This window comes from Cibotium barometz, chromosome 36 (assembly GCF_041138505.1).
Source record: "Cibotium barometz isolate CiBa-2024 chromosome 36, ASM4113850v1, whole genome shotgun sequence".
In the NCBI taxonomy this organism is placed as follows: domain Eukaryota; kingdom Viridiplantae; phylum Streptophyta; class Polypodiopsida; order Cyatheales; family Cibotiaceae; genus Cibotium; species Cibotium barometz.
In genome coordinates, this window is record NC_141081.1 from 37,913,499 (window position 1) to 37,919,197 (window position 5,699).

The 5,699-nt window shown below is 45.1% G+C and overlaps 1 long non-coding RNA gene across 1 annotated transcript; it reads left to right on the forward strand.

The window, feature by feature from the left end:
- Positions 1-926: 926 nt before the first annotated feature.
- Positions 927-4,816, forward strand: LOC147617865 (uncharacterized). The gene is made up of 5 exons (XR_015262215.1): positions 927-2,020; positions 3,037-3,142; positions 3,272-3,833; positions 4,258-4,325; positions 4,636-4,816. It is a non-coding gene; the product is annotated as an uncharacterized LOC147617865 (long non-coding RNA).
- Positions 4,817-5,699: the final 883 nt, after the last annotated feature.

Sequence of the window (5,699 nt, forward strand, 5' to 3'; positions counted from 1 at the left end):
AATAATTATATTCATACATTTCCCCTTTTAAGAGTGGGGGCCAAACCCATGTCCTATGTGCATGTGCATGTGTCATAGGCACTAACATATGTGAGCAACGATTTAGACCATTCACTTATTGACCCGCCGCCGCCGAAGGGTTGTCTGAGAGTGGGTCAGACCCACCGTAGGCGGGTCTTATACAAAGCATGCCTTTCAAAGCCAAAGCTTGTCTCTCAAGAGCTTATACTTCTTTTATACAAACCATGCTTTTCCTAGCTCCTATTTAGAGATTAGAAACAATGCTGAGGGAAAACCTGCACATTTCTCGGAAGCTTTTCAAAACAAAAACATGATTTCTGTCTCCTGCGGCCCTTTCCAAAAGCAATCTTACTCATAACCCATTTTATTTCTTTGTGAGGAGACGGACTTGGGGATGTTGTGTGGTGAGCAAGGATTGAACATGGGACCTCGTTCTTCTTAGCTTTCCCCCTTAAACCAACCCCACCACACCTTGTGTTTGTAATCATCATAACCTTAATAACACAAAGGCTCTACTGGTGTATATATATATACCATGAAATAATAAATGCATAACCATCTACGAAGCTTCGCAAACACAAAGGGAGTGAGGAAGAGGTATTTAAATCTACTCATAACCCTTTTTATTTCTTTGTGAGGAGATGGTACTCAAATAAGGATTCATATATGGGGAAAGATGTGGTGTGGTGATGAGGAGAGATTGAACATGGGACCTCGTTCTTCCCTCAAAACCAACCTCACCACAGCTTACCTCACCACAGCTTGTGTGTGTGTGTGTGTTCATCATAACCTACAAAGGAGGCTCTACTTGAAGAAAGGCTTATATATATATATATATATATAAATGCGCAAGGACCCAAAAAGAAAAGAAAAAAGAAAAAAGAAAGAGTACCCGCGGAAAGCAAAGCAAAGTAGACGCAGAAGAAGAAGAGAAGAAAGGCAGGGCAAGAAGAAAGGCAAGGCTACAAAGCGAAGCAAAAGCAAAGCGAGCAGCTCGTCGTGGAGGCGATGCTTGGAAACGGACCAGAGGATGTGTGGGCCGCCTGCGAGAGAGCCATCGCCGTGGCCTACCAGAAGGACCCGCAAGGCTTGGCCGCAAAGAGAGACCGCCTGGCGCAGATGCTCTACGCGCCTGAGAAGATGCCAGCACCATCTTCTCCTCCCCAGCTTCCTGCGCCGCCAAGGCAACAGAGCACCACCACCTCTACAGTGGTAGAGCCCCTACTGGATGAAAGCGTGCTGGCCATCAAAGCAAAACTCGTCAAATTTGAGTCAGAAGGCCCCCTGAATACTCTGGAGGCGCTGCAAGAGTTGGAGGGGTTGCACATGACCTTGGACCTCCTCAAAGCAACACAGGTCGGGAAGGTGGTGAACGGCCTGCGCAAGCACCCCTCGCGGTGCGTGGCAGCCCTCTTGGAAAAGGCTTATCGACCATGATTATGCTCTCGCACAGCGTACTGGCTTTGAGGAGGGCACCCACATGCAGCAAGAAGTCACAAAGGCAGCATCCGTCCAAAAGATGGCTCCCCCATCAACATTGGAATCAGAGGTTAAGAAATCAACAACTTCATCATACAGCAGCAGCAGCTACGAGGAGAAGCTGGAGTCTGCCAAGCGCAGGTTGAAGCTGAGCTATGAGCGAGAGGAGACTGCCAAAAGGCAGCACACCATCCACGTCCTCCGCCCGCATGAGCTGCCTTCCTCCACCCTCTTCAAGCCGCCTTCCTCCAAGAAGACCACCCTCTTCAACAAGCACAGGGGCCCCAAGGCTACTGCATGCTGCTAGGTGTTCGCCCCCCAAAGAAAAGATTAGTAATCTAAACTCTGGTTCACCTTTGGCACTCCAATTGTAAATATGGAGAAATTGAGAAAAGATCAATTATACTTTTGATTAACTGTGTCATCTTCTGTTCATTGTCAAGTATTATTTTGGTATTGAAAATTCCTAGTTCTTTCTTTCATTTGGGCCTATCATAACCTTTGCAATGCACTTCTGCAGGTTCACATCGGTTGGCAGCTATATTTGGGCATAAGAATCAAAGTGGAATAATTCTATGCTATTGTAGAAATTAGCAGAACTAGCTTTAACTCAATCTGAGAACTAGGCTGTCACACAGGTAGTAGAGGAATTTGTGGCCATACAAGGTGGTGACATTTGATATGTTGATTCATTAAGCGGTATTTGTGTTGTACTAGGCTGTCACACAGGTAGTAGAGGAATTTGTGGCCATACAAGGTGGTGACATTTGATATGTTGATTCATTAAGCGGTATTTGTGTTGTACTCCAAACCAGCTAATAGGCTTTATTACGTGAGTGACTTTTGCATCTCTTGCAGCAACAGCAAGGTATTAAACTTAAGGTACGAAAAGACGGGGAGACTGCTTGAGGCCGTATAAGGAGCGAGTCATGCTCAGATCAACAGGGCAAAAGGTCTTGGTAGAATTGATACGCTGGACTTGTGTGAATCCACGACAACGAGGCACCCTTTGGAACGAGCAACAGAGCCATCTGGATTTTATATGTGTCGAAGGAGCTGTTTGCAAGTCACAAGCCGATGGTTTGGTGGCCGGTCCACTAATGTCCAAGTCCTGTTTTACTGCAGCAAGTGATACAATGAGGCACCCTTTGGAACGAGCAACAGAACCATCTGGATTTTATGTGTGTCGAAGGAGCTGTTTGCAAGTCACAAGCCGATAGTTTGGTGGCCGGTCCACTAATGTCCAAGTCCTGTTTTACTGCAGCAAGTGATACTCATCATCCATGGGTGGCGGTCTTCCATAAATCTGTCTCAAGTGCAGTCAGAGCATCACCAGGGTCGAGGTTGTTTTCAAGGGAAGATTGTGGGGTCTCAAGCATCTCAGCAACATGTGCTTCACCAAGTATGTCATAGTTGTTGCGATACCTGGGAGCACGGCATCGGGAGGCAGGAGAATGTGACTGTGGGTCCTCATGTGAAGAAGTCAGAGGGCGCGATCGCAAGCAGCTATGGTTGGTAAACTTGATGAGGAAGGAGGTTCACATATATTTGGGCATAAGAATCAAAGTGGAATAATTCTATGCTATTGTAGAAATTAGCAGAACTAGCTTTAACTCAATCTGAGAACTAGGCTGTCACACAGGTAGTAGAGGAGTTTGTGGCCATACAAGGTGGTGAAATTTGATATGTTGATTCATTAAGCGGTATTTGTGTTGTACTTCAAACCAGCTAATAGGCTTTATTACGTGAGTGACTTTTGCATCTCTTGCAGCAACAGCAAGGTATTAAACTTAAGGTACGAAAAGACGGGGAGACTGCTTGAGGCCGTATAAGGAGCGAGTCATGCTCAGATCAACAGGGCAAAAGGTCTTGGTAGAATTGATACCCTGGACTTGTGTGAATCCACGACAACGAGGCACCCTTTGGAACGAGCAACAGAGCCATCTGGATTTTATATGTGTCGAAGGAGCTGTTTGCAAGTCACAAGCCGATGGTTTGGTGGCCGGTCCACTAATGTCCAAGTCCTGTTTTGCTGCAGCAAGTGATACTCATCATCCATGGGTGGCGGTCTTCCATAAATCTGTCTCAAGTGCAGTCAGAGCATCACCAGGGTCGAGGTGGTTTTCAAGGGAAGATTGTGGGGTCTCAAGCATCTCAGCAACATGTGCTTCACCAAGTATGTCATAGTTGTTGCGATACCTGGGAGCACGGCATCGGGAGGCAGGAGAATGTGACTGTGGGTCCTCATGTGAAGAAGTCATTGAGGGGGCGCGATCGCAAGCAGCTATGGTTGGTAAACTTGATGAGGAAGGAGGTTCATGTGTCCAGCTCAGGTGGGTGAGGGAACATTATTTGCATCTTCATGGTAGGCACTGGGTGAGGGAACATTATTTGCATCTTCATGGTAGGCACTAGTAGAGGGAGCACCTTCATACGTGCCAGCTGAATAGGATAAGGATTCATGCACCATGGTTGCCTGAGTCAGCGTATTGTGATCTGGTTGATGTGTTTTAGAGCTTGAGTGTGGAAAACTCTTTCGAGTAAACTTCCCTAGCATGCAATCTTCACATGTGTCTATTGGAGTTAATTGAAAGAGGATTCCATCAACCATGTGGTGTTGCTGCATCTGTTTTAAGGGCTTTAGTACGAGGGTGACCGAATTGGTAGTGCCACTGGAGTGTCTCAAGCTGGGTTGTGGTCTGGTTGGCTTACAGCTATGGAGGCCTACCATGATATAGTTTGCCTTTTTGTTTGCAGGTTAAGTGGATTTGTTGACCAGATTCAAGGTTCTCCTTAATCGCACAACAATATGATGAAACTCAATGGTAAGTTCTTAGCAAGAACTGGCACATAGTATGTTAATGGAAATGATTTGACCATTTGGAAGTTGTATATTATCTTACCAGACCCCGTGGTATATATAACTTCAAGATGGATAGAATAATCCAACGGCCATGGTCATGTGATGTGTCGCTGACCAGGGTTCTTCTTGAAGGTTAAGATAACTGTGTATTCATAGCCATTGGTTTGACTACTGATGAAGTGGTTCTAGTTGAGCCTCTCATAACTTTTTATTGCTTCATTTTTCCAATAAACTGTTTGATTAACCCACTGAAGATTGTGGTGGTGATGAAGGAGCGCCATGTACTGGAGGGCAAGGCTGCCAAGAGAAAGACAACCTGAAACTTGGTATAGTCTACCAATCTTCAAAGAATGCTTCTTCTGCAGATTGGCTGCCATCCATCATCACGTTGATGAGCTTCTATACATGAGCAAGCTGTGAAGGTAAATTAGCGTGACATGCTCATATTATTGTGATCTACATTATTGCACGTGTGCAAGCAAAGCTCATCCAAGGCAAGGCAAGGCACCCAGCGTCCAAGCAAAGCTCATCCAAGGCACCCAAGACCCCACACATTGCAAGACCACTTTGTATCCAGTGTGAAGGCTCACATCCCGTCCACGTTGCCGTATCAGCACAAAAACCTACAAAGAGATGTGGGGATGACCAATTTTTTCCCTGTCCAACACTGTCCACCTGTCTATGAAGAAACACTGCAGTCCGCTTGTTGGTATCCTTTTGGAGGAACATCCCAAAGAATGGTTTGACAAAACTCCACTATCCACACCATCCGCTAATGAATTGGCACAGATAGATCATAATACTTGCTTGCACTAACTCCATGGTATGAAAAAACTACGCTATCCGCATGCCATCCATTAACAAATCATTGCAAATAGATCATGATACTTGCTTACACTCCGGTGGAAGGAAGCATAACCAAAAACAATACTACTGCACCAAATCTATATCCACTAGTAGTGCTCGACACAACATCCCGCACATCTTCAAGTATTGCTACATTATGTATATGACAATTATAGAGTTGACACACTAACAGAGAGCCAATACATGGGATTTTCTTGGGGAAGCTTTGGCTCCTTCTCATCACATGTAGTGAACTCCCAATACTCTTTTTCCCTAAGGAAATTTTCGATCCTGAACTTGCATGGAAGTTGTTCTTATTCAACTTCTCACACTCAGAATGTTGGTATTCTCCTACCCAAATGACACTTGCACTAAGTTTTGCACTCACAATAATTCTACAATCTCTAGTAATATGTCTAACAGATATATATGAATGAATCTTGTGGGGCGTAGACTTCTTACATATGAGAAACAATGGCGCAATACATCT